This window comes from Corythoichthys intestinalis, chromosome 14, assembly GCF_030265065.1.
Source record: "Corythoichthys intestinalis isolate RoL2023-P3 chromosome 14, ASM3026506v1, whole genome shotgun sequence".
Lineage (NCBI taxonomy): Eukaryota > Metazoa > Chordata > Actinopteri > Syngnathiformes > Syngnathidae > Corythoichthys > Corythoichthys intestinalis.
In genome coordinates, this window is record NC_080408.1 from 21,141,050 (window position 1) to 21,152,213 (window position 11,164).

Below are 11,164 nucleotides of genomic sequence, written 5' to 3' on the forward strand. Positions count from 1 at the left end.
GATGAAAAGACTAGTAGAATTAGAAAAGAGAAATAAAGTAAGAACAAGTGGTAAGTAATGTGAAAAACAGGGGACAGGACTCAGTGGCTGTACTTCCCCCAGCATTATAGCTCCTAGGGCAGCTTAGACTGAACTATGAGTCTAGTCTGTTTTCAACTAGCCTGACCATAAGGTTTGTCGAATAGGAACGTTTTTAGAATTTTGATTGTTATTTACATCTGTAGCGCTGCAATGCATGCTAGGAGGCATGTTGGAAAACAACATTGTTGACAGCAGGTGGCAGCAGAGGTTGACTGTCTCCCCCAATGGTGCAGTGATGACCAAATGAAGTTTCTTGAAGCAATGAAGTTTTGCAGCCAATTAGTTTAAAGCTTCATGGTTGTTCATTTGGTCTTAGATAGTCTTATGATGCCACTGTCAAATTAAATTATACCGGTTTATTTCTTTTGGTGTGAATATCCCATAATACAGTGAGGACAGCTGCGGCTTATAGTCCAGTGCGGCTTATCTATGAGCAAATGTGGTTTTCGTGTCAAATTTGGTGGGTTCGCCTTATAGTGCGAAAATTACGGTAATCGATTAATCATTTAGTTAGTTCGAAAAATTGAGTAATCGGATTAGGAACATTTAATGCGTTGCAATCTTTAATGCAATTTTAGAAGATGTGAAACAAAGGCTTGCTAAAATTGCACTTTCAAAAGAGCATTAAATGCGAACGCAAAGTAAAATTCCTGGGTGTTTATTCAAACTATGCTGAATTGCACTTTCATTTCACATGAGCACTAAATGCATTTAACAATAATTAAAATACCTGGGCTTGAAAAAAATAATAAATCCAGAATTGAAGTACAACAAAATAACAATTAGTCAACGTGAATAGCAAAAGTCCGCTAGCTTAAATGCTATGAAGTGCTGACTTTTTTGTTTTTTTACAGTGTTCTTCATCTTCATCCAAACACATATTCCCACAAAAAAAACAACCTGCAAAATATACCTCTAAACCAGATTATGAATGCATAAACAATCATATCAGTTCAAACAAAAACTTACAACCTTATGTTGGTCTTAACAGGGAGCAGCCGGATCCAGCCATGTTAGCTGAGTTGTGTCATATTCACTGTTGCCACAAGAGGGCTCTGTATCCACTCAAATCAATAAAACTAAATGCAAACACTTTCAAAACAAACCATTACAACGCCACTTAACGCCAATTAAACGAATCCTCGAAGCGGCAAAATTTGATTAGAAGGTTTTTTTCTAATCGAATTAATCGTTGTTGCACTAGTCCATAGAGTATATTAAATTAAAAGTTGCAAAAACCTGAAACCTTCCGAACACGTAGGAAAATGAGCTCTAGTCCAATGAAACCAAGGATGAACATTTCCTCCATAAGTACAAAAGATATGTTTGTTGCATAAGTTCAACTTCTTTGGTCAAGGTGGCGCGAATTATGAACTGTTCCAAAACAGCGGTCAGTGCTACCAAAAAAAGTCAAACATCGGAGGCTGAAAATGGCATTCCACGTTGCTGAAAGTGCAACATGGTCATGAGTCTCCCTCTGTGGACGCTGGAATCCTCACTTCCTCCCTGCAAGTGACAAGTTCCTGTAGAGGTCACCATAGCTCAGTGACCTACAGGATATCCTGCCATTGTGAAAGTGCTTTCGACAACCTACCCTGCACTTGTCTGTATATATGCTGTTGTGTCTGCAATGCGCCAATAAGCTCCCTCTTTAAAGCCCGTACTGATAACGGAGCCATATTTGAGCATTCCCATCCTTCTGATCAAGGCTGTCTCTAATAGATCTTCCTGTGCAATTATCCTGTGGCATGAGGGACTTTTCCACCTGATCAGATCAGAAAATATTCAGGGCTAACAATCGTGATAGGTAAATCTAAGTTAGGCAAAGAGCAAATTAAAGCAGAATGCATACTAATAACTAGGGTTGGGAATCTGGCATGAAGCCGATTCGATATGTATCTAGACACACAGGTTACGATTCGACAAAATTTCGTACCAATGTTGTTTTATTTTTTTATGGAAAAAAAAAAAATAGGGCTTACTATATGACCGTCATTTTGTTAGATGGGATTGATAATATAATAAAACTCCAGTGACAGACAACAATAAAGTGCAGTACAGTGATACCTCAGCTCACGAACATAATTGGTTCCCAGAAAGTGTGTGTAAGGCGAAAAGTTCGTCTTCCGAGCATTTATTTCCCATAAGAAACCATTAAAATGAGAATAATCCGTTCCCAGGTCCCCATAAAACATAATTTTCTACTAAATAAGCCTTAAAACTACACAAAAATATATCTTATTTTATGTATAATAAATGTGCTATTGTATCATAATTAAAGAAATAAACTGTACTGTATAATAAAGTCGTTTTATTTACCTTTGTGATGGTAGTTGATGGCTTGATGGAATGGAGTGGGAGGAGGAGGGAGGGAGGGAGTTACTGTTTGGAAGGAGAGTGTTACCGGCAAAGTGCGCAGTTAGCGTAGACTCCACTGCTGTGCCCCCCACATGCTTTTGGTTGTTAATAAAAGTGCCCACAAAAAGCCATCCGACGCCTCTGGGTGTTTTTATGCACGCCGCCTCCTTTCTGGAGAGGAAATCGGGCAAACCGAAGACAACCGACGACAACGAGCCAACGTGACTCGCCGGTCCACTTCTCACTACGGTGGGAAGCTGAAAGCACCGCCAATTACCAGTCGAGGGCGAATTGGTAACACGAGTCACCTTCCATAAGGACTGTAGGTAACTCTTTTTCGGTCCCATAATAGCAAAAGTACGCTCAATATGGTCCAAAATGTCTATCAAACACAAACCACGTCCGCACTCAACGAAAGTGAGAGGACAAACTGGGACGCCGTGAGCGTGCGTCAGCTTCTCGTGGCGCTTTTCGACCGCGTGAATTGGTTCGTCCGCCGAAAACTAGTTCGTCAGCAGAGACTATATGCTCGCGAATTTAATGTTCTTGAGGCGAAAAGTTCGTGAGCTTAAGCGTTCGTGAGCTGAGGTATCACTGTAACTCAATTAATGTATTTCCTGGTGTTTTTAACACAAGAGGTAAGTAATTTAAGTGCAAACTTTCACCGTAAACATCTTGCAAACAAAAAAAATTATATGCAGCAGCTCTAGAAAAAAAAAGAATTAAACCTGCTAGTGTTATCATAAATAAATAATAAATTACGCTTTACGACTGGTATAATTGGGGGAATAAAAACATGGCATTTTAGACAGACAGGTCAATATTCATTACTTTAACCTAATACACAGCAAAGTCATTCACTCATGCCTGTGCTTCCTCATTTTTTTATTCCTCATCACTGTCCATATCTTTTTTAAAGGGCAGAATTTTCTTGAGGAAGATCAACTAATCCACATGTTCATGTTTAAGTAGACTGCGTTTCGTGGAAACAATATGTCACCCTTTCCACCATTGTAGTGGGTTATTTTTCAGGGTTAAAAACTCACGATCTCTGTACCGCTCAACACTTCACACAAGCTCTGTCCCATGCGAACAGATCTGGCTGCCTTCATCACTTAAAGTCCGACTTTTGTTTCCTGGGTGCGTTGAAAATCAATCGCTGCACGTCGCTGGCGTCGGTGATCACACTATCCATTGTTTTAGCATGTTGCTTCGTTCCCACTGCTAGTTTCGTTTTGGGCTGTGGAGAAAATGCTACGGAGTGTGCGTGGTTTCGTTAGATCTCGCATTGTTATGACACGCCCGTGACGATCGGGAAATGACGGCGACTAGTAGCGGTTCTGCCGAAATGCATTGGAAGTTGAGGCAACCACGACTGTGAGTAGTGCTTGTCCATATTATATTATGCGTGCGGTCTCAGTCTAAGTGCGCTGTGAGGTGAATAGGAATGGGAATCGAAATCCGATTCCAATTCGGAACCGGTTCCGAGTGTTTCGAGGCCTCGACATCACAATGAAAAAGCCTTAACGATCCCTTTAACGATTCCTAAAGACGCGTATTGCGTCGTGACGTGTGTTGTTGTCCAGACGCATCAAACTAGCATGGTGCCAAGAACCACTCGCTCCAAAGTTTGACTACACTGCACCAGGAAAGAGTGTGAAAATGAAAGGTTACGACAGGTAAGCACGAGCATTGCAGCCATAAACATAACAATGACAGCACGTAGGTTCAAACGCTCGAAAGTGTGTCTTCACTTCACGAGGAAAAATTACAACAAAGCGACTTGCAGTCATTGCAAGGTGGAGATAACTGCATCGGGAGGGAATACGACTGCGCTGTCCTCACAGAGAGGCTAAGGCTCAGTCCTGGCTATACAGCTAGCTAAACTCCCAAATGACGATGCAGAAGACGTTGGTATAATTTGCTGACTTTATTCAACCATCACTTGAAGAGTGAAACTAAGAATAGAAATGAAACAAATCAATTTTGTCCCCAATAACAAACAGGTTTGCATCAACGTAAATCAGCGATGATTAGCTGCTAATAACAGTATGGTTAGCATTCGTTCGCTAGCATTAGCACATCGTTCAAACCACTACACAACTGGATTTAAGTGTCCGATCGCGAGTGGAAACACAACAACAACAACACAAAAGATGATACATACAGGCGTTGCGTCTGTAGATATTAACATTAACAAAGAACGTAGGCTCGTAGAAGTGTTTCCCTCTCTCACTAACTCGCTCACTCACTTGGATGCGGCATTTCTTCTTTGGGTGTAAGCGCGCTCTTCTTCACGTGAGCGCATTCTTCTTCGCGTGAGGAAGTGCAAGGGCGCCCCCACTTGAGCATGTAAGCGCCACAAAAACTAAAAGGCATGCAATTCAATGTAATGGTAAAATAATACATGTTAACCCAGTAGTCCCCAAACTGCGGCCCGCGACCCAAATACAGCCCGCCTCCACATTTGGTCCGGCCATTTTGAATTTTTTTTTTTTTTCTCAATCGTGTTATTTATTTTCTGGCCTTTTCCTTGAAGAATTCAGAGAGGGTTATTTGGTTATTATCTATTTAATTAATAGTGTTTTTATTATTAATTATTATTATTATAAAGAATCCAGAAAGGGTTATTTGATTGTGGCTTTCTGAAAACAATAATTTTTTACATTTATGCACTTCTGCAATCGTCACACTTTTTCTGTTACAAACTGACCCCGGCCCCTCATCAGAGAAGGGAAAAGTTATGTGGCCCTCACAGGAAAAAGTTTGGGGACCCCTGCTTTAACACATATTGCCAAAGGCAGAACAAAAACCTATCTGCCAATATATACCAATATTTTTTATTTATATTAGATAAATGTTTCAGTAAAATGTTACACATTCTTGTGTATTTGCCACTTATTGCCACAGTTAACATTGAGGCTTTGGGCCTCTTTTGATCTTGTTGTGAGTTTGTAAGGTTGTGACTTCTGATTAAACAAACTCGATGCCAATCAAAACATTTGTTCTTCTTTTTCCCCAAATTAGAATCGATAAGAGAATCGATAAAGAATCGAATCGTTAAGCAATATCGATAATGGAATCGGAATCGTAAAAATCCTATCAATTCCCATCCCTAGTGGTGGATGACACAAGCGCAGCATGTGAAGTAAAAACTAAATTATTATCATATTAACCAATGCATTGAACTAGGCATTAGAAACCGATTCTTGTGCTCGCGATAGCCGAATTCTATCTCTACTATCGGTTCATTGAATATTTAATGGCTAATTACTGTCGAATGGTAACTTTACTATCGATACATCTGTATCTCTCAACTGTAAAACCGGATATCCGGTCGTATCGGTTTATCGTTCTCAAGCTTACTAATAACCAGTGTTGGGCACATTACTTTAAAAAAGTAATTAGTTATAGTTACTCACTACTTCTTCCAAAAAGTAACTGAGTTAGTAACTGAATTACTCTATAGTAAAAGTAACTAGTTACCAGGGAAAGTACCGTAATTTCCCGAATATAAAGGCGCACCCGTGTATAATGCGCACCCCAAATTTACTTGTAAAATTGGGAACACTTTATAATAACTATCCGTTTTACTAGTTAATAGATCATTAGTAAACTGTTGATAAATGATTTATTGTTGATTTGTGAAGTATTTGTTAACAGTTTGTTAAGCATTTACATGGTGTTGACCCCAATATGGTTGACCCCATTCTAAATGCCCATGCTAGTTGATGGATCTTAATAAAACTATATACACTTTATGTTGAAGGTCATAAGTTTTATTGGTTAAATATACAAAGAAAAGTACAAATATTTGTTGGTTCTATGGCAGATTTTCATAAATGTGCAACATGAGCGCTGCCTGCAAAATGCCTTATCAAAATGCCTTTTCTTTTGACGTGAACGGCATTTCTTAACCTGAAAAGATAGAAATGCCAAACGTTACACACGAAAACTTTTCTACACGAACTGTGTTTCAGGTTAAGAACACCCCTAACTTGAACTTTTAACAAATACTTCACAAATCAACAATAAATCATTTATCAACAGTTTACTAATGATCTATTAACTAGTAAAACGGACAGTTATTATAAAGTGTTACCGTAAAATCTAGGAAAATTATACCCGTTTATAACGCGCACCTTAATTTTAGCACCAATAAATAGAAGAATACAAGAAAACAGAGCTCGTGTACGGATACAGAAATGTCATTTTACTGAATGGTGAAACACAGCACAAGCATAGCATATTGGTAGTTCAAAACATTACCATAAACTGACAATATTTACGGTAATAATATGATTTGACAACTTCTCCAACTTACCAGAATCTAGGAGAAAACAAAACAGATGTGACTTTTCTTTTAAAGGCTGCTGTATAACTTGCTCGTTTCATCATGATGAATAAATGTTTCTTTCATGGATTGATATGGTAAAATGAAAGGGAGAACGTAAGTCGGAAATCCGAGAGCGCTCATCGCTGTCGACACGACAGTAACAATAGGAACTATTGTTATTTGGGTTTAAGTTTCCCAAGGGACAGATATAGTTGACGGACACACATAGGAAGTCTGTGTTGTTACGTTTGTTATGGTCCGAGTTGCGGAGCTGCAATAAACGTTGACTCAAATGAGTTCAAGAAACTAAATTCTGTGCTTTATGAAGAGTGAAAAAAGCAGAATTTAACACAAACGAAATCATTCGGCCGATCAGAGTGAAGTATTACCGAAACAAAATGGTGACGTCACGTACCGTAATGGTTGGCAACGGATCGCCGCATACGTTTCTTCAACACAACATGGCCGTGTCAATTTTTTAAAAAATCGGTTCATAAATATATATATATATATATATATATATATATATATATATATATATATATATATATACATTATATATTTCTGTCTCCATCCATGAACCCGTTTATAATGCGCACCATGATTTTACAAGTTGATTTTGGGGGGAAAAAGTGCGCGTTATATTCGGGAAATTACGGTCATTATTTCCGTTACTTTAAAAAGGAGTTGCTGTATGTCAAAGAATTTGAAATTTTCTGAGCAGTATTCAAGTCAGTTGAATAGAGAAGAACAGACAGGTAGTTGTGTAATAGAACCTAGTAATATTTATTGCACCTCACCAGCAACAGATTTATCCTACACTTGAAGTGCAACAAAAATAAACAGTAAACAATATAATAACAATCAGCAGTAAACAATATAAAGTGAGTTTAATCAATTAAATCTAACTCTCACAACCTGAGATAACTGGTCAAGTAGACGTAGCCTACTGTACTTCAAGTATTTTGACTTGAAATAGTTTTATATCTCCACCTCGTAAAGGACAAATTTTTCTCTGAATGCTCTGCCATCATATCCCTCTGCATCTGTTTTGCGTGTGTGTGTTTGCCGCACGCGCTGCTCCGGTTTGTGTGTGAAAACACACTGATTAGCTTACCATGATACATGACTCTAACCCTCAGCCAATCACAATCACTTCCATCACATCTATCCAGGTGGTGCATTCAGGTAGCCTCGTCCCCCTACTCCTCCCGTCACCCTCAAAGCGTCTGCCGTCATCAAGATGGAAGCAGCATTCTTGCTGGCTGACAGTGGCGGATGGGAACGAGGCTAGCATTCAGGTGTAGCAAAGAAATGTTAGCAAGCGTTGGAAAGCATTGTCTAATTGAATGAGCATGGACAAAAAGCCTGGAGTCATAAGAAGTCCGTGCTGTAATATTCTGATACAGAAATATCCGAGGCACCCTAAAGTGCACACGGCGCCAATATTGTTTTGCTCACATGATGCGGGAGTGAGTTAGAGACACGGCCTGCCGAGAGCCGTACGTTTGTATTTATGTTGAAGTTATATGTGCTATTAAAGAAACAGAGTGCCAGCACGTCCTGTGTGGTATATCTTTGCTAAGAAAAAGCACAAAACAAAACACGTGCGCTATTCTCGAACCTGAACGCACCCCAAGTCTTGGATGACAAATAAACAGAGCAGAGTAGACTCGCTACGGCTGGTAGTTTCTTCAATTTATTCAGAGTGAGTAACGCACTGCTTTTGACCGTCCGTAACGGTAACGGCGTTGTAACGGCGGAAAAATGATTAGTTAGATTACCCAGTTACTGAAAAAAATAACACCGTTATGTAACGGCGTTATTCCCAAACACTGCTAATAACAGGGTCCATTTTTCCCCCATCAACTCCGATTAATGTCAGGAGAGTCTTCAGATGTCGCTAAAAGTGATTTTGGCACAGTGACTCAGTGATTATCCTGAGGTGTAGGACCCGTAGAGAATTTTTGTTCTCCAAACTATTGGAAAATTTTCATAGCCGACAATCATAAATGTTAAACCTGACTAAAAGGCCTGATTCTCAGATGTCTAAAGATTATACCGAGTGATTGTTTTGTGGTGATTAGGTTTTGTTGAGGTAAGTGTTGAAAAGGTGCAAAGACTGAGAAAATTTTGGTCTTAAATTGTAGAGCTAAAGTCTTTTGTCCTCTTTTCGGCATTTTTTTTGCACCTGCCTTGCTTCCACACTGGAAGGAAACAACTTACACAGAGCCACTCGTATGTCAGCCTGTGGCTCACAAGGGTCACACTACAGACAGGCCCGTTTTTGATTGACAGGTGAAGGTTAATCAGGGCGTGTTTTCAGCACATTCAGCGTGCACGAGGAAGACGATTTTGGAGGCTCATTTACATACTTTGCGATTGTTTTATTCATTCAGAGTTGGCGGATTTGTCTTCCATTGTCACCTGCATGTCCATACTGTTCAGTTATGGATGTGTCCTAAGTCAAAATCAAATCAACTTTTATTTGTTTAGACCAAATCACAACAACAGTTATCTCAAGCAGAAAACAAAACATGTTAAGGTGCAGTAGCCCTACGCTGGATTTCAACCTACTTTTTTAAGATTGTAGCTTTTTTTTTTTTTTTTTAAATTATTCCCACAATTATATTATTATAATAATGTTATTTTATACATATATATATATACATATACATATATATATATACACATATATATTATATATATATATATATATATATATATATATATATATTAGGGCTGTCAAACGATTAAAATTTTTAATCGAGTTAATTACAGCTTAAAAATTAATTCATCGTAATTAATCGCAATTAATCGCAATTCAAACCATCAATAAAATATGCCATATTTTTCTGTAAATTATATATATATATTCTGTAAAATAAATTGTTGGAATGGAAAGATAAGACACAAGATGGATATATACATTCAACATACGGTACATAAGGACTGTAGTGGGCATTTCACTCTACTGTCATTTAAATCTGTCTATGCTGTCCTCACTCCGAAGCGTCTACTTTTTCCAAAGCTAGACAGCTAGTGAACGACGCCATAATAATCAGACTTCTTTCTTTTTCATCTGATTTATTAATAAAATGGCCTCAAACCATTGTCCTCTTTAGACCGTCGTAAAACTACAAAAAAAAGTACACAAGCATTGCATTAGCAACAACGTTAGCTTAGCACGCTATACAGGTTCACTAAACATAAACAAAAAGCGTCTCATACAAAAAATATAACATTTCGCTTACTAACATAATATGTACATTATTTACAACAACCATACTTACGGACAAATCTTGTCCAAGGATCATATAAGCACAACATTACAACGTAGGCATCAGCCCGAGACGTCGTGCAGCCATATTGAACTGGCAAGACAACAATAAACCATGTCGCAAAGCGACCACAAGAGTTCGCTGTTAGACAGCACAAAAAGCCTTGCTGTAAAACTTACCAAAAGGCAGAATACTGTCTGAGCGGGACATGTGCGTTAATTGCGTCAAATATTTTAACGTGATTAATTTAAAAAATTAATTACCGCGCGTTAACGCGATAATTTTGACAGCCCTAATTTATATATATATTTATATATTTATATATATATATATATATATATTTTTTTTTTTTTTAAATAAATACAATAAATTACTTTATATATATATATATATTTTTTTTTTTTAAATAAATACAATAAATTACTTTATATATATATATATATATATATATATATATATTTTATTTTTTTATTTTTTTTTAAATAAATATAATTACTTTTACTAAAACGGACAAATTAAAAATAGTTCGGAGGCTTAATACGCCATGAATCTGCTATGGCAGCATAATGACATATTGTTCTATTAAACACAACAGTTCTTTTGGCTTAAAATACAGCAGTTTATTTTAAAGAGGGCTGCAAGAGCAGAAACTGCTTTTTCAGTCTTTTCTGAGTTTTCCTCCATACATATTAGAGGTGGGAACCTCTTGGTACCTCACGATAGGATTTGCGATACAAAGCTCACCATAACAATGATCTCTCTATATAGCGATATGATGATTATCAATACATTGGTCAGGAAATCATTCTAGAATATTCTACAAAACAACTAATAAGCAGAAAAAAAAGCTATTTTCATCCTTCTGTTGTGAATTGGAATAGGTTTATCACTGGTAGACGTCCAGGTCGTTTAAACTGAGATGAATTGGACGCCTATGGCGGTCAGTAGCAACCAATTAGTTTAATTTGGGCACATTTCAGGCCATTTGCTGTTAATTTTGGTCACTTCTTGTTGATTTTGGGGCATTTATGGGTCACTTCTGGTTTTTTTGGGCTTACGGAAGAGGAAGTAACCCAAGAATCTCCCCAAATGAATAGGCAATGACTCA